At 47.3% G+C, this 22599-nt stretch overlaps 1 pseudogene; it reads left to right on the top strand.

Annotated features, from left to right (window-relative positions):
- The first annotated feature begins 3507 nt into the window (after window positions 1-3507).
- LOC136536995 (ent-copalyl diphosphate synthase 2, chloroplastic-like) lies at window positions 3508-15502 on the top strand (annotated as a pseudogene).
- The last annotated feature ends 7097 nt before the right edge of the window (window positions 15503-22599 follow it).

Raw genomic sequence — 22599 nt, 5'->3', positions numbered from 1 at the left:
GTCGCACGTGTAGGCGTGTGAAAAGGTGCTACCCACAGTGATGACGCTGTTCGGTCTCGGCATCTTCAACTTGAGGTAGGTGTAGTTGGGGATCGCCATGAACTCAGCGTAGCATGGCCGCCCCAAGATGACATGGTAGGACCCTAGGAAGTCCACCACCTCGAAGGTGAGGACCTCCGAGCGGAAGATGGCTCAGTCACCAAATGTGACGGGCAGGTCGATCTGCCCGAGCGGGTATGCCTGTGTCCCCGGGATAACGCCGTGGAAGGGAGAACTCACTGGGTGGAGCTCTAACTGGGGGATGCGCATGGCATCGAGGGTGTCAACATAGAGAATGTTGAGGCCACTGCCTCCATCCATCAACACCTTGGTGAGGCGCTTCTTGCGGACAATGGGGTCGACGACGAGCGGGTAGCGACCTGGTTTGGCGACGTGGGAAGGATGGTCCCTCTGATCAAAAGTGATCGGAGATTCTGACCAGCTAAGGAAAGAGGGGACGGCCATTTCAGCGACGCATGCCTCTCTATAGCACACCTTGTGCTGGTGCTTGGAGTAGATGGCATCGAATCCCCCAAAGACCATGAGGCATTCCTCAGGGTCGAGAAAGCCATCATCATCCTTGACTGCCACATCCCCTTTCTTGGCCACTACCTCCTTGCCATTTCCTTCTTTTGGCCCATTGGCCTACCGTAGAAAGCGCTTGAGGAGTTCATAGTCCTTGTAGAGGTGCTTGACGGGGTAGGCGTGGTTGGTGCATGGGCTCTCCATGAGCTTGTCAAAGTGGTCGGGCTGATCCTGTTGGGGCCGCTTGCCCGCACGATCATCCGCGGTGACCAAAGCGGAGTCAGCCGGTCGGCGTGGATCCTTCTTGTTCTTTTTGCCCCTTTGCATGGAGGGGCCCTCGCAATGGTCCTCGCGCTTGGCCTTGCCCTTGTCCTGGCCTCCACTAAAGACCGCTCCGACCGCCTCCTCGCCAGAGGCATGGTTCGTGGTGATGTCGAGCAGGTCGTGGGTGGCATGGGGCTTTAGACAGTTGAGCTTGTGGATCAAGGACTCACAGGTTGTCCCGGAGAGGAACGCGTTGATGATGTCCACGTCAACAACATCAGGAAGGGAGTTGCATCATTTTGAGAACCTACGGATCTAATCCTGCAGGGACTCGTTGGGCTCCTGCTGGTAGCTCTTGAGGTCCTAGGAATTTCACGGACAGACATACGTCCCCTAGAAATTCCCGATGAAGATCCTTTTGAGATTTGCCCAGTCATAGATGCTGTCAGGTAGGAGGAATTCGAGCCATGCTCAAACATGCTCCCCTACACAGATGGAGAGGTATTGAATGATGAAGTGGTCATCATCCACTCCTCCAGCTTGGAAGGTGAGCCGAAAGTCTTCGAGCCATATACCGAGATTCGTTTCCCCGGTGTATTTGGTGATGTTGGTAGGTGGTCAGAAGCGCTGTGGGAACGGCGCTTTCTGGATGCGACGGCCAAAGGCCCGTGGTCCTAGGCCGTCAGGGCTGGGACTTCGGTCGTCTGGTCGGCGACCATGCTTGGAGTGCATGTTCCCTCTCCCCTCGATGGTCTAGCCAGGGCCCATGCCACCTGCTCTCACTGCCCCTTAGTGGACGTCATCATCACATGGGGCTTCACGCCGATTGTTGATGACGCTGCGAGCGTCGTGGTTCGGTGCGAGCCATTCGCCCGTAGGTGGTCGGTGTGGAGTGGGCGCCGGGTCAGGCCGTGATGCAGCTGCGGCCTCCTGTTCCATGCCGAATGACTGTAGTGGTGAGCGGATGGAGCGATTCGACTGGTGCGCCCCCATTCTCTTGGTAGGGAAAGAGGCCGCGAGCCGGTGTCATGACGTGGAGCTCTCCACTTGTTGTACGGCAGTGATTTCCACTAGCGCCCAGAGGTTTCGGTGGATCGCCTGCTCCTGGGGGTCGATAGGCTCGAGAAGGCTGTGCAGAAGCATCGCTACAGCGGTGATGTTCTGGCCAGAACGAGCGAACTATGGGGGATTGTTTCCTCCATCCAGGATGTTGTGCTGGACCTGACGGGCGTGACCCTGGGCACCGCTCGCCGGGTTACGCACGCGTGGCACAGCGTGCTGCGCCGAGCGTGCTAGCGCAGGTGGAGGCTGGCTCTACCGCCTTTGTCGTAACTCCTCGCCGTGCTCCTGTGCACACGCGAGGGCCTCCGCACGAGGATCCAGAGGGGTGTGAGTCTGTAGAGACCCCGCTACCACCGGTGGCTGTCCTGGAGCGTTCGCTATAGCGCACTCCCAGGACAGAGGGTGGCTAAGTGCCACGGCATCGCCGATGCTGGAGCTGTCGCTTTCAACCTCATCATCCACGAGGTCGTGGAAAGAGAAGGGAGTGTAGCCCACCATTCTCACGAATTCAGATGTGAGAGGGGGCGGCGTCAGCATCTTTCGGAGCCCCCGCATGTACGTGTCCACGAGGGACACGAGGCCGTAGGGGAACCGGTCGCATGACGGTTGCGGTGGGGACAACAGGGTCCCTTTGGAGAGTTGGCGGAAGATATTAAATAGCGAGAAAAGAACAATATGTACATTACTCATAGTGGCGTTTGAGCCCAGCGTGGGCTCGGAGTGAAGCGTAGGTGTCTCGTCATTGAGGTCGTCGAGTGGCCCGGAGGCGACGGAGGGCGCTCCTCCTCCGACGGGCGCCGGGACAAGTGCCTCCTCATGGAGGCGAAGCACGCCGAGCTGGTCGGCGACGAAGTCCAGGCTTCCGAAGAGGAAGGTCTGGAACGGCTTGAAGACGGGAGGAACCCACATCCCGATAGGCGGGAGCGTGGGAAACTCCAGCGAGCCGAAGCGAATCGTATCGCTTGAGCCCGTCATGACGAAGATGGTGGAAAGGTGGACCATCCAATGACCAAAAGCGTGAACGTACGTCGTCCTCCCCACGGACGGCGCCAACTGTCGGTGCGAAAAATGACCAACAAGTAAATATTTGTAGTTTTGTCGTACGTTGTGATCGGATATGGCCTAGCACTCAATGACACAGGGTTTATACTGGTTCAGGCAACGTGCCCTACGTCCAGTTCTAGTCGATCGGTGACTTTATTCCTGAGCCCAGGTGTTCGAAGTTTGTTGTGGGGTTACAAACGAGTGGGAATAGAAGAGAGGTGTTAAAGGTCCGGTCGGGCTCTGAACTGAAGGGCCAAAAGTGACGGGAGCTCCAATGTGCGCTAAGTATTTAGAACATGTGCTCTGTGTAGCTTTAGAGTTCTGGAACTGTGGAGCTGTTCGAGTGCTCAGAATGTCTAAGCTGAGCAGAGAGAAATTTGGAATGACCGCTCCTTATTGGGAGAGAGCGCATCTTCTTTTATAGGTGAAGGAGATGGCCTTACAAGTGAGAGAGAGAGTGTGCACGTATGCTACTCAGTCTTGTTGCCCACCCTACCGGGTACAAGACGGTCGTTGGCGCCCACGACACTGTAAGGCAAATGTCGACACCCATAATACTGTTTGGGTTCTGACATGCCTGGAAGGTACTGTCCTGCAGGTGTGCAGGGTACGGTCCTCGATATTGCGGTTGACTTGAGCGCCTTGCCTTATCTGCTCTACCTGATTCTTGGGTCCTCACCGAGCGGGCGTTCCCGGTCGGTCGTTTCCAGTCAGCTCCGACCGTGTCGGTCGGAGAAGAGCTGTAAGTAGAGGTTCGGCTTATTCCCGGTCGGAAAAGCGGGTCGGAGTCGGAAGTGAGCGTCGTCCCCTCCTTGGTCAGACCTTCCGGTCGGAGACTGGATCGTTCTTCCGGCCTGTCGTTAGGTAACTAGGCCGGCCTAGGAGTCGCGTGTTGTTGTAATGCCGTCTGCTGGGCCGAGCTTTTGCTGGAAAGCGGGCCCATAGAGAACACTGGGTTTATGAACCCAACAATAATATTAGTCGAACTTAAGATTTTTTAATTTGGTACTGTGCTAGAATTATCGTCACGCGCAGCCCTCTTTTAATTTGGAAAAGTAACAGAAAATACCAAGGCATGTTGAAACGCATGCATAAGTGGTACTACTTCATATGATGAATTAAACAGGTCAGTATTCGTCCGCATATTGGGACTGTAGGAGTATTAATTAAAGAATTTTCAGACGATTCTGAATTTATAGTTTGATGCGTTTAATTCCAGTGGGAAAATTTATAGATCTCTTCTCAAAAAAAAAAACTCGTAGTAGATCTCAACAAGTAGAGAGTGCAGAGAGCCATGGAATTTGTGCGTTGGTTCTCCTGATCCCTACGCACGTATTGGCGAACCAGCATGGCTGCATCATACACTTCTGCATTATATATTTGTATTACTTGTGATTCCTTCCTCTTTCATCTTACATTAATTATATATCGTAACGTACTCCTGACTAATAACAAGGCAGCTGGCTGGTTCTCACCACCTTCAGTTCACCTCTTGCGATTCAACTAGGTCCATGGAGTTCCCGCAACAAGAAGGATGCAGTCGCCGCCGCCCAAGCAAAGCGCTGTGGTGTCCACATGGCCGGCCGGTGGAGGGCCCGGGCCCAAGTGCAGGACACCAGCGATTCAGCCGTCGCCAAAGGTATCAATCATCGATCGGTCCAATTTGAGCAGGGATCATCCTAGTCCTATCCTAGCTGGTAATCTGTCAATTCCAGTGCAAATAAGTTTCAAACGCATGCATCACCTGCAGGTTCCCTAACACCCATCATGGGAAACGATGCTGAAAACATGAAATGGCCTGCGCATCTGCAAGACGATCTTGATAACCAACAGGTTATTTCTGAGGTGAAACTTCCTTCCGTGGCGATATATATTCTTGCGTTTCATATACATGATCGATCGTTTCACATTCTTACTGTATTAGTATAATGTTCTCAACAACTCAGCTGTATTAGTGGTGCATAAGCTAGCATAACTAACTTGCTAATTTCCCAGCTGTTAGCTTGTTGCCCATCAGGTTCACGGGACAGACTCTGAACCACTCATCGATCAGATTAGGGCAATACTGAGATCAGTGAACGATGGGGACATCAGCATCTCAGCATACGACACCGCTTGGGTTGCTTTGGTACCCAGGCTGGACGGCGGCGAGGGCCCCGAGTTCCCAGCCGCCGTCCAGTGGATCGTAAACAATCAGCTCCCGGATGGCTCCTGGGGCGATGCGGACTTGTTCTCTGCCTACGACCGTCTGATAAACACGCTTGGGTGTGTTGTCACACTCACAAAATGGTCTCTTGAACCTGAAATGGGCAACAAAGGTATTGAGAAAAAATTAATTTGGGTACCCATTTACAGCAGAATATGTATAGTGAACCAAATTTGGGTACCCTCGATTCAACTGAATGATGGGCGTTGCTAAATTGCGTGCTGCTTTACTTTTAGGGCTCTCTTTTCTCAATCAGAATATGTGGAAGTTAGCGGTGGAAGACGAAGAGTCAATGCCGATAGCTTTCGAGCTTGCATTATTCCCTTCTCTCATTGAAATAGCTAAGAGTTTGGGCGTTGACTTCCCTTATGATCACCAAGCTCTACAGGAATATACTCGAGTAGAGAAATCAAGATGAAGAAGTAGATAGAATGTACAATGCGATGGTTTCCTCGACATAATTTTCTAGGTTTCCTTTCTAATTAATATATTTTTTGTACGTAATACAGGATCCCTAAGGAAGTGATGCGTACAGTTCCTACATCAATTCTTCATAGCCTTGAAGGAATGCCTGGACTAGACTGGGCAAAGCTTTTAAAGCTGCAATCAAGCGATGGATCCTTCTTGTTTTCTCCTGCAGCCACTGCATAGTATGCTCTTATGAATACTGGTGACAAAAAGTGCTTCGACTATATTGATAGGACAGCGAAGAAATTCAATGGAGGAGGTTAGCTAGATCCATGGCTATATATACATGAATGCATACATCATATCATGCACCGTTGTCCACAAGATTGCTTAGCATTTTTGTACCATCATTCTCTTTAATTGTTTGTATTCGCCATTTCAGTGCCCAACGTTTACCCTGTGGATCTTTTTGAGCACATATGGGCTGTTGATCGATTGGAGCGTCTCGGGATCTCTCGTTACTTTCAGCAAGAGATTGAAGAATGCATGGACTATGTGAACATGTTTTTCTTTGCAACTTTTTCAAACTATTTTTTATTTGAAGATGCAGCGTGGCAAAGCCCAGTTACTCCATTGTATGAGTAATGATCTTCTTTTATCTACATAACAAATATATAAACCCATTTTATAGGCACTTTACTGAAGAAGGAATCTGCTGGGCTAGGAACTCTGATGTGAAGGAAGTGGATGACACAGCTATGGCTTTCCGACTGCTACGGCTTCATGGATATAGTGTCTCACCAGGTAAAAAGGCAAACAGATCATATTCTTGTATGTCCTCTTGAACCATTTCACTTTATTATTTCCCATATATTGCATCTCTAACATATGTGTTGTTGCTTGTAGATGCGTTCAAGAACTTTGAGAAGGATGGGGAGTTCTTTTGCTTTTTTTGGGCAGTCGACTCAAGCAGTCACAGGGATGTATAACCTGATAAGTAATCTGCCCCTTGTGTGAACGCACGACAGGGACAGACGGCGCCGAAAACGGCTCCCTGCTGTTGCACTGTAGCAGCTGCAGGGGCAGGCAACGAATGGCTCTCCTGCCGCACTGTAGCCACAGCAGGGGCAGGCGTCAAAGTCAGTCCTGCTGTCACATCTAGTCACGGTAGCAGCATGGCAGCCTGACATGTCTATGTACTAGGATTAGACGGGTAGAGTTGTATATATAGTTTGCCACTACAACTCAATAAAGAGAGTGAGTTCAGTTTTACATCTCCTCTGCAGAGCTCCGGCAACGCTGGTGCTTTGTGCTGTGTGTGTGCTCTGTTCTTCCTCCCTTCTTCTACCTCTAGCCATAGTGTGTGGTCGGCAACGACAGTGCATGGTCGGCAAAGGAGGTGAGTGGTCGACTCACCCGTGCCAGAGATCTTAGGGGCTAACAAGTGGTATCGGAGCCGTACAAGCTCATCGTCAGACTAACCGTTGGCGATGACAGACGGTTTGGAGATGGGCGACAGCAGCGGTGCTGCTGTGGCTGCACAACCACGACAAGAGCTCGTTGTGCGTATGGTGCGGGAGGTCAGCGGCACTAGTTGGCTGACGCTGACTTGCACCAACTATGGCGAGTGGTCGGTGACCTTGAAGGTCAAGCTCAAAGCCCGACGGCTCTGGAATGCTATGACAAGGGCACCGACAACGAAGAAGACGACATGTCAGCGTTGGAGGCTATCATCGCTGCTGTGCCAGCAGAGTATAGGGAGTCGTTGGGGGCGACGAACTCTGCTAAGGAGGCGTGGGAGGCTCCATTGCGGCGATGCGTGTCAGTTCCGACAGCGCAAAGAAGGCGACGGCCCAGCTGCTAAAGCAGGAGTACTCCAACCTCAAGTTCAAGAGTGATGAATCGGTGGAGGACTTCTCCCACCATCTGTAGACGCTCATCAGCAAGCTGAGGAGCCACGGCGTCACCATCGACGAAGAAGAGGCGGTCTCCAAGTACCTCAACTCCGCGCCGATGAAGTACATCTAGATTGCTCTCTCCATAGAGACGATGCTGGATCTGTCCACCCTCACCATTGAGGATGTGACTGGTCGGTTGCGGGCGGTGGACAAGCGCCTGGAGCAGGCGACAGCAATGACAGACAGCGGCAAGCTGCTGCTGACAGAGGAACTCCGGGGAAGCCTCCTCCAGCCGTGGTGACGATGGCAAGCGCCGCGGCAAGTCTTCTTCGGAGAAGAAGAAGAAGGTCGACCCCAACGCCTGTCGGCGCTGTGGGAAGACGGGCCATTGGGCAAAGGAGTGCCCAAATCGCAAGCAGGAGAAGAAGGCTAAGGCTCATCTGGCGAAGACTGATGATGATGATGAGGCCACTCTCCTGATGGCGATGTTCTATGCACTGCACGACATTGATGCCAAGGAGAAGGGAGAGGGGATGGTAGTGGAAGGGCCTGGCAAGGCTCTGAAGGTTGTCCACCTCGACAAACCACGCGCCAAAGTCTACCTCGGACATGTGGGCAGGGGACAGGAGCAGCGGTGGTACCTAGACTCAACCGCTAGCAACCACATGATGGGCTCCAAGGAAGCCTTCTCCAAGCTTGACGACGACATGACCGGCACGGTGAAGTTCGGTGACGGCTCAAGGGTGGCGATCCGAGGGCGCGACACCATCATCTTCAGGTGCTAGAACGGCAAGCACCGCGCGCTAACGGATGTATATTACATTCCTCAGTCACGATCAAGCATCATCAGCATTGGCCAGCTAGATGAGCGCGGTAGCGAGGTACTGATCAAGGACGGTGTCCTTAGGATCAGGGACCAAGAGCAACTCCTTCTTGCCAAGGTGAAGAGGTCCTAGAACCAGCTATACCTGCTTGACTTGAAGGTGGGGCAACCGGTGTGCCTGGCAGCACGGCACACCAAGGAGCCGTGGCTATGGCATGCCGGTTCAGCCATCTTAGCTTCGACGCGCTTGGTCGGCTAGAGAAGATGGTCCGAGGGCTGCCTCACATCAAGCACAAAGGCGAGCTGTGTGACAGCTGCCTGGCCGAGAAGCAGAGGAGGTTGCCATTCCCAAAGGCGGCCAAGTATCGCGCGGTAGACACTCTCGAGCTCGTCCACAAGGATCTCTATGGGCCAATCACGCCGGCCACAAATGGTGGTCGGCGGTACTTCTTCCTGCTCGTGGATGATTGTAATCGCTATATGTGGCTGCAACTCCTGATGAGTAAGGACGAGGCGACTGAGGCGATCAAGAGGCTCAAGGCACGAGCAGAGGCAGAGAGCAGTAAAAAGTTGCACGTGCTGAGGACTGATCGCGGCGGTGAATTCACTTCGGTGGAGTTCACTGCGTACTACGCGGATCAGGGTGTGATGCGACACCACACCACGCCATACTCGCCATAGCAGAATGGCATGGTGGAGCAGTGGAACCAGACGGTGGTCGGCATGGCTCGATCCATGATGAAGGCCAAGAGCATGCCGGCAAGGTTCTGGGATGAGGCGGTGACCACGGCAGTGTTCATCCTCAACCACGCACCCACCAAGGCCCTAAAGGGCAAGACACCATTTGAAGCTTGGTATGGGCATAAGCTGAGCGTGTCCTTCCTTTGGACATTCGGCTGCATCGGCCATGTTAGGAAGACGAAGCCGGTTCTCACCAAGCTGGAGGATAGGAGCACACCGATGGTGCTCCTGGGCTACGCGAAAGATACCAAGGCATATCGGCTCTATGACCAATGTGGAGGCAAGGTGCTTGTCTCGTATGACGTCGTATTTGACAAGAAGGCAGCCTGGGACTAGAACAGTCCGGGCACGGCGGAAGCTGGCGGCTTCACCAGTACCTTTGTCGTCGAGCACTTGGTCATTCATGGTGGTGGAGACGCTGGAGAGGAGGTGCCGACCACTCCAGCAACAGAGCTGAGCACTCCAGGAGTGGTGCCGAACGGTCCTACAGTGGTGCCAGCCACTCCAGGATAGGTGTCGAACACTCCCGTAGCAGAGCCGACAAGTCTTGCAGTGGTGCCAACTACTCCAAGACTGGGGCTGAGCACTCCTATAGTGGTGCCCAACACTCCAAGAGTGGTGACGAGTAGTCTAGGAGTAGTGCCGAGCACTGCAGCCAGAGTGTCGAGCACTCCAGGTGCTGTGCCGACCACTCTAGTGAAACAAGGAACTCCATCGACGTCGATCGAGTTCGCCTCACCTCTAAGAGACATCACTGAGTTCGTGGATGCCTTCCACAATGGTGAGGAGGTGTAGTTCCACAGGCTAGACGACATCATCGGCGACACAGGGCCCTTAGGCCTGGCGGGTCGGCTACTCAATAACCCAGAGCTGCTCCTCATTAGTGCAGAGGAACCACCCACGTTCACACTGGCCGAGCACGATGCAAATTGGCGACGGGTGATGCTGGAGGAGATGAAGGCGATCGAGGAAAATGAGACTTGGGAGCTCGTCGATCCACCTCTAGGATGCCGTCCGATCAGCCTAAAGTGGGTGTACAAGGTCAAGCGGGACAAGCACGGCTCCATTGTCAAGCACAAGGCATGCCTCGTCACCCGAGGCTTTGTCTAGCGCGAGGGCATCGACTTCAAGAAAGTCTTTGCACCGATAGCGCGCATGGAGTTTGTTCGACTACTTCTGGCTTTGGCAGCAGCGAAGGACTGGCGCGTCCATCACCTGGACGTAAAATTGGCCTTCCTCAATGGCGAGCTGGCAGAGACGGTCTTTATTAGGCAACCTCCGGGTTTTGCCATCAAGGGAGCGGAGCACAGGGTGCTTCGATTGCGCAAGGTGCTCTACGGGCTACATCAGGCCCCACGAGCGTGGAACGCCAAGCTTGACGCCACGCTAGGCGAGCTTGGGTTCACGAGGTGCACAACTGAGCACACGCTCTACACGCGGCGACGGGGGAAGGAGGAGCTCGTCGTCGGCGTGTATGTGGACGACTTGATCGTCACCGGCGCGCGTGCAGAGGACATCGACAGCTTCAAGCACGAGATGGCGGCTCATTTTTGAATGAGCGATCTCAGCACGCTCTCCTACTACCTCGGCATCGAGGTGAGACAGGGGAAGGAGGCGCTCACGCTCGGTCAGAGCACGTATGTCTCGAAGCTATTGGAGCGGAGCAGCATGGCTAAGTGCAAGCCGTGCGTGACTCCGATGGAGGAGCGGCTGAAGCTGACGAAGGCCAGTACTGCAGCGAAGGTAGATGCAACACTCTACTGGAGCATCATCGGTGGTTTACGCTACCTAGTCCACACGAGGCCGAATATTGCGTTCGTCGTGGGCTACGTCAGCCGCTTCATTGAGGATCCCCGAGAGGATCACTGGGCTGCGGTGAAGCGGCTGTTGCGCTACATCAAGGGGGCGGTGGATCAGGGGATTGTCTTCCCCAAGACTAACAGAGTAGGCTGTAGCTCACTGTGTTCAGCGATGCAGACATGGCGGGGGACATTGGCGGACGGCGGAGCACCTCTGGCGTGCTCGTTTTTCTCAGGTCGGCCCCAATCTCATGGTTGTCGCTGAAATAGAAGGTGGTGGCGCTATCCACGTGCGAGGCAGAGTACGTGGCGGCAGCCATAGCGGCGTGCCAAGCTGTGTGGCTGTGTCGGCTGCTGGGTGAGCTGACCGGTGTAGAAGCTTACCCACCAACACTGATGGTGGACAACTAGCCCGCCATCGCCCTCGCGAAGAATCCGATTCTTCACGACCGGAGCAAGCACATCGACGTCAAGTTCCACTTCCTCAGGGACTGTATCGATAGAGGGCAGATCGTCATCGAGTTTGTCGAAACTGGTCGGCAACTCGCGGACGTCTTCGCCAAGCCGCTCGGCCGTCTTCGGCTCACGGAGCTAAAGAAGATGATCGGCATGGAGGGGGTTCAAGGGTTAACAGCAGGATTAGGGAAAGAATTGTTAAGTAATCTGTTACTTCCCTTGTGTGAACGCACGGCAGGGACAGGCGGCGCCGAAAAGGGCTCCCTACTGGGGTACTGTAGCAGCTGCAGGGGCAGGCGCCGAATGGCTCTCCTACCACACTGTAGCCACAGCAGGGGCAGGCGCCAAAGTCAGCCTTGTTGTCACATCTAGCCACTGTAGCGGCATGGTAGCCTGACATGTCTGTGTACTAGGATTAGATGGGTACAGTTGTATATATAGTTTGCCACTGCAACTCAGTAAAGAGAGCGAGTTCAGTTTTACATCTCCTCTGCAGAGCTCTGGCCAATGCTGATGCTTGTGTTGTGTGTGTGCTCTGTTCTCCCTCCCTTCTTCTATCTCTAGCCATAGTGTGTGGTTGACAACGACAGTGCGTGGTCAGCAAAGGTGGTGAGTGGTCGACTCACCCATACCGGAGATCTTAGGGGCTAACATAACCTCAATAGGGCCTCTCAGATAAGTTTTTCAGGAGAGGATATTTTGCACCGTGCTGGGACTTTCTCATATGAGTTTCTTAGGAAAAGAGAAGCTGAAGGAGCGCTTCGTGACAAATGGATTATATCTAAGGATCTACCTGGCGAGGTAATCCAATCCATGCTAGCATTGGCAGATCCTATTTGTATATTGAAAACTGAATATACTAGATGTACAGGTTAATTGGTGCATTCTTGTTCGGTTTATGAATTTTGAGTTATATTTATCTTAGGTGTAATGGTATATCTACAATCTACTATCAGTACATAGCATACTACTATACTTTTGATCTACTAGTATTATCTTGTTTTACAACAACAAAAAATATCAGAAGCTCCAGAAATTACCTTGAGCTTGTAAGATTCTCAAAATAATTCAGTAGGATTATTCAGGAGAACGAATAATATTTTCGAAAAGGCTGGTATAATGATTGCAACAACATATTAGTATGCATTAATCAATATATGTTGGTGTCCTATTAATATGTCTTTGGCATTAACATCTTAAAAGTTATTTGCTGCAATGTCTTCTATAAAACCAACAGAAATGCTGAATCTGATCAATAGGTAATATATACACTGGATTTTCCTTGGTATGGAAACTTGCCACATGTAGAAGCAAGAGACTATCTAGAACAGTATGGCGGTGCTGATGATGTCTGGATCGGAAAGATGCTCTATAGGTAAAATAATTTGGCCCATGGCTATGCTTCATGTTCGTTGATGCAATTAAAGTCAAATTACCTCAATGTGATGATCGACCTTTGTCTATTTGGCAGGGTGCCTCTTGTGAATAACAATGTATATCTTGAGTTGGCAAGAATGGACTTCAATTATTGCCAAGCTCTTCATCAGCTTGAGTGGCAAGGGCTGAAAAAGTATGTATATACAAGGGAATGGTGACACAACCCTTTTTTGTAGTTGCATTTTTTTTAGTTTTTTTTGGCCAAATTGACATGGTGAATATGCGGCGTAGAGAAAAAATTAAAATATATGGAAAATACCTTAGGTAGCATAAAACAAAATATTATTTGCAACCAGTTGAGTATTTATTTTTGTCATTATCATTTCTCAATACAAAATTTGTATCAACCTTGATAATAAGGTTTCTCGTACTTTACCTAGGTGGTACACTGAGAATCGCCTTATGGATTTTGGAGTGGCACAAGAAGATGTTTTGAGAGCTTATTTTCTGGCCGCCGCTTCCATTTACAAACCAAGTCGTGCCACGGGAGCGACTTGCATGGGCTAGAGTGGCAATACTTGCCAACACCATTTCTACTCATCTTCATAACAATTCGTCATTCAGAGAATGCTTGGAACGTTCCTTGCATTGTCCCTATGAAGAAAGGGATGGATCAGGGTAATTTTATATAACTCGCAAAAAAAGGGTAAGTTTTATATATTGGTTATCCATTATATATTTGTATCCAAGTGATCAATCATCAATCAATAGCATGCCCCACAAGTCGATGTTTTCTTCTAAGAGCAAGAAAAATGAAAACAAGTAAATGGTTCTAGTAATGCATGACGAAATGAACTATGAAAATATGCATGCCAGTTATTTTAATGATTACAATTTACACTTCGGCTTGTAGTATGTAGGTGAGGTATAACATTGGAAGTGTTTACTGGAGAAACAAACTGTGATTTATCATTATAGTTTTTTTTTTTTTTTGAGTTTCTCCAGTTGCATAATGTAATGTATGGTTGACCTTAGTACAGTTGATGGAATATTTTAAACTTTGATCACTACCTTCTTTTTAACGGAATATATACTTACTGCTCTGAGACCAATGGTGCATCCAGGCTTAACACAAATGGAAATGATGCTATTCTTGTGAGGGCGCTTCTGCAGCTTACTGATTCGTTAGCACAAGAAGCGCAACCGATTCATGAAGGTCCAGAGTACATCCACAAACTATTGACATCAGCTGTAAGTTAAACAAAAAAAAATGCACTTAGCAAGTATATCGTTCTGTTCAACAGTCATCCTAATACCATTCTCTGAACTTCTAGTGGACTGAATGGATAAGTGAGAAGACAAATATAGAAGCCAACGTATATAATGAATCCAATACTATGAAACAAGGATCATGCATGGTTCATGACAAGCAAACATGTTTGCTTTTAGTTCAAATGATTGAGATTTGTGCTGGGCGAGTTGGTGAGGCTGCATCATTGATCAACAACAAAAATGGTGATCGAATTATTCAACTCACAGGATCTATATGCGACAGTCTTAACCAAAAGATGTTACTATCTCAGGTAACACATATTACAGTAATTTTATTTCCACCCTTTGTACATAGCCATATAATATACGATGATTTCTAGGGTTCTTAGTTTTCAAGAAAAAAAAACTAGGAAGCTAACTATTGCAAAACGCAATTGTGTCGTACCTTAAATCTCTTGGATAAGACACAATTTTCTCTATAATTTTGCATAATGCAACTGCATTTTCATGAAGTTTGCATGGTGCTTCATATCTACGAAAATAATCATAAAATCCTGGTATTTTTGTTACTAGTGTATGATGTTGATTATCAATTACAAAATCTAAACCTGAATTAGAACTACATCGAGAATTAAAAAAACAAATTTCATTAATGTGTAAGCAGTCCCAATAACTTTGGGAATTAAGTGGACAAACTGGATAATCGAAGGTAAAAAAACAGACTTTTTCTGACATATTACATTTTAGATCATTTTTTATGTTCCATGGGAAACTGATCCCTAGGTCTTCTCCAATAATTAACTCGCAATCTTTCATTTTCTGCTTCTGATGGAAGAAGTATGAAGGACTACTCCTTGCATACAAGAACATAAAAAACAAAATAAGTGCCTAGCACAACGACGATGTATGGAGGTTTCCAATATCAGCTTTATTATCACCTCCAAAATTAGACTTCATAACCAACTACAATAATTGAGGGCGACAAAAATCATGCTTATTATTTACCACTAAATTTGACATAATAGCCTTAGCCACATTATTCAATGAACTAAGAACTATGCAATAATAAATTTATATTGCAATAGCTTCATTCTGTGGATCATTAAAGTGTATTTCCAATTTCATTTTTTTTTGTAAGTGGTCCATGTTGAATGGAATAAGGATACATGGTAGATACAACAATTTCTTGGCAAACAAAATACAAAGTGGTATAAACAACAATTTATTACAATGAGAGAATGTTGTTAATGACGAACTTTATTCATTTGTTGAAAAATTAGATCGTGTAAATTTTGTTTTAAGATTTCTGCAAGACTACTTTTATTTCACTTTTTTATATGAACATGTGTTGAACTAATGATGTTTTTCTTTATAGGATCCCAAGAAGAATGGAGAAATAATAAGCAGTGTTGATGATGAAATAAAGTTGCATATGCGAGAATTTGTTCAATATCTTCTGAGTGTCCGTGAGAAACCCAATAACAGCGAGACCAGGCAAACCTTTTTGAGTATTGTGAAAAGTTGTTACTATGCTACTCGTTGTCCACCACATATGGTGGATAGACATATTTCCCGAGTTATTTTTTAGTCTGTTTTCTCAAAACAAGGGTTTACACGCCGAGAAGAACTGTGAAGGGTAATGTTAGATGTGATACGAAGATGTAACACCTTGGGTGTTTAAATACTAAAACCTGACATGTCATCATATGCATTGCAAAGCATTTGCCATTTGGTGAAAACTTTGAGATGCATACACTAAAACAAGTTTATATTTATGTGGTATGTGTTGAATTGTATTGTTTGACTCAAGTTCAAAATTTGTTTGGATTTTGAATTTTCGAGAAAACCCTGATTTTCAGCATTTAAATCCTACCCTAAAAACTCATTTCAAAATCTAAGCATATTTTGGGGTTGAGCCCAAAAGCAAAAGTGTAGAGCTTGTCAAGTTATACAAAGTTTGCTTTTGGAGTTTTCAAAGTTGTTATAAAAAATTTGGAGTAATTCAAAAAGGCGTGATTCGTTAAATGTCACCTATTTGAATTCAAAAGTTCATTTCAAAATATAGACCGAATTTGGGGTTAGTTATAAAAGCAAAGTTGTAGAACTTTTGATTTTGAACAACTTTTATTTTTGGATATTTTTGAGTTGTTATACAAAATTGGGAGTAATTTGGAATTTAAAATGAATGGCAAACCTGTAATTAAGGTGAACAGTGGCCGCCGCTCTTGCTACATCGCCGGCGACCTTCGGTTTGCTTCCAGGCGCGCGCGTGGATGTCTTCGGCTTCGCGCTGGCACGGAGAAGTCTCCTGCATGGCTTCCTTGCGCTTCTGAGCCGCTCTATTTAGCCTTGGCCGTCGCCGTTTGCCCCCGCTCTCTTGCTCTGTTTTTCCAATCGCCGACGCCATAACTCCGGCGAGCTCGCATCGCCTCCCTAGCGTCGTTGCCGTCTCGGTAAAGGCCATCCCAGTTCCGTCTCTTCCTTGCGAATCCAGCCAGCTAACCTTGGTCGCCTGAAATTGCCAAGAATTCGCTGTCCACGTCTTTCTTCCTCGCGGTCGGCAGCCTCACCGCCGCGGGCGCGTCGTCGTGGCCAGAGCTCTCCGGTGAGCCGTTGCCCGTGATCAGTGTACCTACGGCTTCGTCTTGATGCTGTAGTACTTAATCCGTTGTTGCTTGGCTGTTTTGCCCACTGCAGTTGCCGATTCATCACCGTCAACGATCTCTGCTTCGCCGTGACCACCGTGAACGTCAACCCGCCTCTCTATTGTTCCTCCGGCTTGTCCATCACCTTCAACGTGACCGAGGTGAGCTCCTGGTTCTTCCTATGCCTTTTGTTTCACCATTTTTGGTTTTGTTTCACCGGCATAGCACCGATGAGCCGTTGTGTCCGCCATGGCCGGTGCCGTGCTCATCTTGTGCCGCAACCGATGCAACTAAGGACGTTAGTTGATGCGCATAGTCGTGGAGAGCATGTTGGTGCAGTTGCCTTCGCCGTTGGTCTCACCGGCGGCGAGGAATCGTCGGTCAGCGCGCGTGTCACCGGATTCAAGGCCAGAGGTTGAAGATGACGGGTGGGGTCGGGTTGTCAGTGACTGTGTAGTTCATAAATGGATTTTTCTATTTTCAGAAATGAATAAATAGTGTCTATTTTTGTTATTTTTGTGTAGATTTATTTAGAGCTCTAAAAATTATGAAAAATTTTGTGTGACTTCTCTGTGATGTATATTATTTAAGAAAAATATGAAATGTTATTTTTCAGCAATTTTGAATGTGATGAAAATTGCTCAATTTATTAATAAATGGATTTCCATGATTTTTCTAGGCTTATTTAATTATTCAAAAATTATAAAAATTGTTTTGCCACTTAGTTATCATGTAATGAACATTTACAAAAATTTTGAGGTCAATTGAAATAAGTTGATTTATTTCATAATTCTTAATTAAATAATTAATTCATAAAAGTAAATAGTAACTTTTAATGATTTAAGTTTTGATTGAATTTTTGATTGAGTGGTGTCCTTGGGTCATTAGTTGGTAATGATCTTTGGCAATTGATGTAAGTAGTACGAAAAAGATTTGGTTAGTTTGACTTGTAACTGTACCGCGAAGGAAAGTTGTATTCGAATGGTTAATTTTGTATCCATCATCAAGCATCATGTTTCGTATTCCGCATCATGTTAAACATAGCATTGTTACTACATGTAGTGAACGAAGGTGAACACGTGGTAGTTAATCAAGTTGCGGGGGAGGTTAATCCGTCTGTTGAGGTCGGATCGAATACTTATGAAACGTCGCAGGAACCAGACTTTTCCGTCAACGAAGGCAAGCCCCGGATGCATACAACACTACCTTGTGTTTTACAAATTAATTTCGCTTTTGCTTTTCTATACTACATTAAGTGATTAAGAGTTAAGTAGAAGCCTAATTGGTGCATTACAAATATTGTTTTTCCATATCTACCTTGTTACCAGTTTTTATTCATAAATGACTAGTTATGCTTAGTCCTGCTTAGCCGGATGATTACCTGTCACCTGAGAATTTTAAATGGATCTTTGGTTACTTATGTTATCGTGAGATATGAGCATGGGAAGTAATAAATCAAGACTAGGCGGACTCGGTGTGTGAGAGCCACAAGACATGGAGGTCTTGTGAGCGGTTTCTTTCCGCCTGTGTCGATTAAGATACGTCCGTTGTTGAATTACATGATGTGAGACTTTGTAGTACTAACCACATACTCTGGTAAGCCTTAACTCGGCTATTCTATTATAAGAATGGCTACTCGCGTACTGGGAGTGAAGAGATGGCGAGGGTAGCGTGTACCCACGTGGCCATGGGCTGGAATGGTGGAGTACTGTATTCTCGGGTGGCGCGGACCCATTCTTGTTTTAGAGGATCTGAGAGTAAGTTGGTATATGTAGGTCGGGGACCTACATATGTCGTGTGGTCTGGAATTCCCAGCTGGGTTTATAATCGGTTCGAATCGTCGTTGCTCCTCGGTTATGGAGACTCAACTCACTGTTCATCATCGTAGTATTAATAACTGAAACTTGAGGCTGGTCTGAGAAAGTGTTGATATGAAGTTTCATGATCTCCATACGGATCGTGTCAGCTTTGTATATGATGGTATGAAGTTTTAAATGTCGAATTAAAGAATTTTGTTAAAGAGCTTTTACGCAAAATAACTTTGATTATTGCTAAAGCCATACCTTGAATCCCTGAGCCTGTATTTCTGAGTTTATCAGTTCTTATTTCGATTAAGTCTTGTTGAGTACTTTTGTACTCAGGGTTCGTTGACCCTTGTTGCAGGTGAGCCTCATGAGCAGATCTGTTTTGGATCGTGCTGCATGACGGTTGTTCCTTGTGATGACGATGAGAAGTAAATGTGTGGCCCTTGGGCAGGGCAGTTTCATTGTGTGTTTTGTATTATATTATAATGTCACTCCACTATTTCGTGTTGTAATAATCATCGAACTTAGTTGTGAGGTTTGAAACTACTGTTTTATAAATTATGTTATTGTAAGACTTCCGCTGTTTTTACTCTGGTGTAGATATTTGAATAAATGTTGTAATACTGCAATGACTCTGTAATGTGATCATGCTCGGAAATCGTGGATGATTCGGAGTTCCCCGAGGACACCCGACAGTCTTCTTAAGTTAACGGAAACATATGCATAGATATTAAAGGTCGTCGGACAGTGACAGGTGCATGTGGGCCCTCTAATTTAGGAGGTTCTGCCACAGAAGATAAAAGGCGTACCCAGTGCAGAGAGCTCCCACTCCATGCGGGTCTGGGGAAGGGTGTCAGTAGCAAGCCTTACCCTCGCCCATGCAATACGAGGAGACCACGACTCGAACCCGGGACCTTCCGGTCACAGGCGATAAGACTCTACCGCTTGCACCAGGCCCGCCCTTCAGATGTGATACGAAGATGAAAGAGAAAAATGTTGATAGTGGAAATTAACGTTAATGTCACGTCTCAGACATTCTTTATGTAAAAGTAGCCCCTATTTTGAATAAAGATTTTAATTTCTGCAATTTATGGAATAAATCAAGGCAATCGATATGCCCCCAAACTATAAAATGTGTCATTGAGAGAAATCTCGGCCTTGCTTCTAAGGCACTCCCTAAATTGAAATTTCTTATTAACACCAAGTTAAAATTTTCTTACCTAAATCATACTACCGTCCATTTCCTCCACTAACTGTATTAAGTGGCCACCAAATTGACCGACATGCTCCTCAGAACTACATGGTGTCCAATAAGAAAAACATGAATGTCCTAGTTGCGTAATAAGGAAGAGATTAGTGGTAGTATCAGAAATATACTTCTCCTAACATAAACACATGGTTTTTTGACAAATGAAGGCTATAAATAAATACTAAATAACTTTTAAATACCAAGCTAAGAAATTCGGTGCAAAAAATGATCAAACCAATTTGAATGTGTCTCCGAGATTACACGAAATTTAGTAATTTGCCAAACTTGACCCAAAAAGCTGAAAGTTTTCGATCTATAATAGGAGAAGCATAGAAAATATCCTTCCACTTCGCACAACAGAAAATCAACATTTTTCAAGTACAACTTCAAGAACAGATAGCTGATTTCATTAGCCAATACACTTCAGAAGCAAAATCAGTAGCTGAATCTAGCAGAACATAACCGAAACAAATCAAACAAATTAAACTCGCTGAATGCTAAATCGAAGAAATCATGTCGTATTGCTGCAGTACGTGTCGTTGCCTCGGCCGGAGACCCACAATACAGAACAGGTAGTGGAACGCGAGCAGAGCGGTTGCAAGCGGTGGATTGGGAGCAACGGGGGTGTCCGCACCATGCCCCGAGCGAGTGCTCTAGGGTGCTGTTGGGAGAGGCCTCCTCCACCCCTGCCTCATCTTCTTCACCCGCGAGATCGGCCTCCAATGATCTAGGGTTTGGAGAAAAAAATTTCGAGGAAGAAGAGAGACTGAGCACGACTTGTTGTGAGGGGAGGTCACGGTGACCGGTTGGCCAGGGATATTTTGGTCCTCCTTCCCATTTTGATAATGATAGGACGAGAACGTTCGTCTGTCCGCCCTGTACCCCGTTCACACCTGTATCTGGACCCTGACCCTGACCCTACGTCCGCATGCATGCCTTACTAGCCACCGTCCCTCTCTCGCGTGCCTCAGCCTTAGCAGCATGGGAATGGAAACATGGACCATGTTCCTGTTCCCATGTTTATATTGCAGGAACGCGAATGTTTCCGTTCCCACGTTATAAAATGATACCCCAAGTTCCTGTTCACGTTCCGAGAATGGGGACGGGAATGGAAACATGGCTACTAAGCCTCCAACGCTACTCTCTCCCCTCTCTCTTTGCGGTGTGGGCGAGCGTCCCGGCGCGGCGGCGCAGCGGCCTCAGCGTGAGTAGGCCACGGCAAGGAGGCCCGAGCGGCCCTCGACACGGCGACGAAACGTGCCGAAGGCGGTCATGGGCGGACCAGCGCAGTAGGTCGAGCACAAGTGGCTCCCTGGCAGATCTGGCTCCCTCTCCCAGTCGTGCGGGCGTTGCCTCCTTGCCGTGTCGTGCAGCCGCCGCCACCGGCCCGCTGCCTACGGTGAACTCCACACACGCCGACGAGCCTTCTTTCTCCCAAGCAGCAAGGAGATGTTGCGTTGTGCTTAAAGCGCACGTTGCAAGCGTATGTTTCAAGTGTTTTAGATGTTTTAGAGGTATGTTGCAAGTGCTTCATATGAATATTGAAAAGTAGATCGGGATATTGCACATGTTGCATATGTTGCAAGTGTTTCGGATGAATGTTGCAAGAGTTTTTTCAAAATATTTTATCTGTTTCAAACATATGTTTGCAAGTATTTTGATCTGGATGTTGCATATGTTTCACATATATGTTGTAAGAGTATGTTTCATTTGTTTCAGTCAGCAAATTTTTTTTTCATGTTGCAAGCTGCAGGTGTTTTATCTAAAAGTTGCATATGTTGCAGTGGCTATAGACATATGTTGCAAGTGTATGTTCCAATGTTTCAGCTATTTCAGACGTATGTTACAAGTGTTTTATCTGGATATTGCATATGTTACAGTAAATATAGGAAACTAGAGTTATGGCGGCAGACCCTTGAGTCTAAAGGTTTTAGATTGAGCAGAACTAAAACCGAATACATGAGATGCGACTTTGGCGGAGTTGTACAGGAGGAGGAAAATGTGAGTTTGGAAGGTCAAGTAGTGCCTAAGAAGGATACCTTTTGGTATCTAGGATCGATGCTACAGAGGGATGGAGATATTGATGCGGACGTTAGCCATAGAATCAAAGCAGGGTGGATCAAGTGGCGATAAGCTTCTGGCATTCTCTGTGACGAGAGGGTACCACAAAAGCTAAAAGGCAAGTTCTATAGAACGACAATTAGATCGGTTATGTTGTATAGAGTAGAATGTTGGCCTACAAAGATTCGACATGTTTAACAACTGAGTGTTGCAGAAATACGTATGTTGCGATGGATTTGCGGTCACACAAGAATGGACCGAGTTCGGAACGATGATATACGTGATCGCCTAGAGGTAGCACCAATTGAAGAAAAGCTTGTCCAACATCGGTTGAGGTAGTTTGGCTATGTTCAAAGGAGACCTCTAGAGGCACCAGTTCATTGTAGAGTCCTAGGCCAAGCTAATAATACGAGGAGAGGTAGAGGAAGACCGAAATTGATATGGGAGAAGCAATAAAAAGATTTGAATGCTTGGGATATACCTAGAGATCTATGTTTGAATAGGAATACTTGGAAAATAGCTATTGAAGTGCCTGAACCATGACTTGGGGATCTTGGTGGGTTTCAACTCTAGCATATCCCAACTTTGCTTGAAACTGAAAGGTTATGTTGTTGTTGTGTTGTTGTTGTTGCATATATTGCAGTGGCTATATACATATATTGCAAGCTTATGTTTCACCTGTTTCAGATATATTTTGCAGCAAATGTTTCATGTTGCAGGTGTTTTCATTTGCAGACGAAGGGAAGCGAGCACAGACACAGATGGTCCCCGCATACGCGGGCGATCCTCACGTGCATGCGCAACAGCTGGCGCCGGCACGCAATAGCACGGGCGTGCAGCAGCATGGGAGCAGCAGGCGCGCAACAGCATGCGAGCAGCAGCCGCGCGCGGGCGTTTGGACAGGTAGTTGGCCAGGGACATTTTG

This window comes from Miscanthus floridulus, chromosome 2 (genome assembly GCF_019320115.1).
Source record: "Miscanthus floridulus cultivar M001 chromosome 2, ASM1932011v1, whole genome shotgun sequence".
In the NCBI taxonomy this organism is placed as follows: domain Eukaryota; kingdom Viridiplantae; phylum Streptophyta; class Magnoliopsida; order Poales; family Poaceae; genus Miscanthus; species Miscanthus floridulus.
Note: the sequence above shows the minus strand (reverse complement) of the source record. Positions and strands in the feature narration are given on the sequence as shown.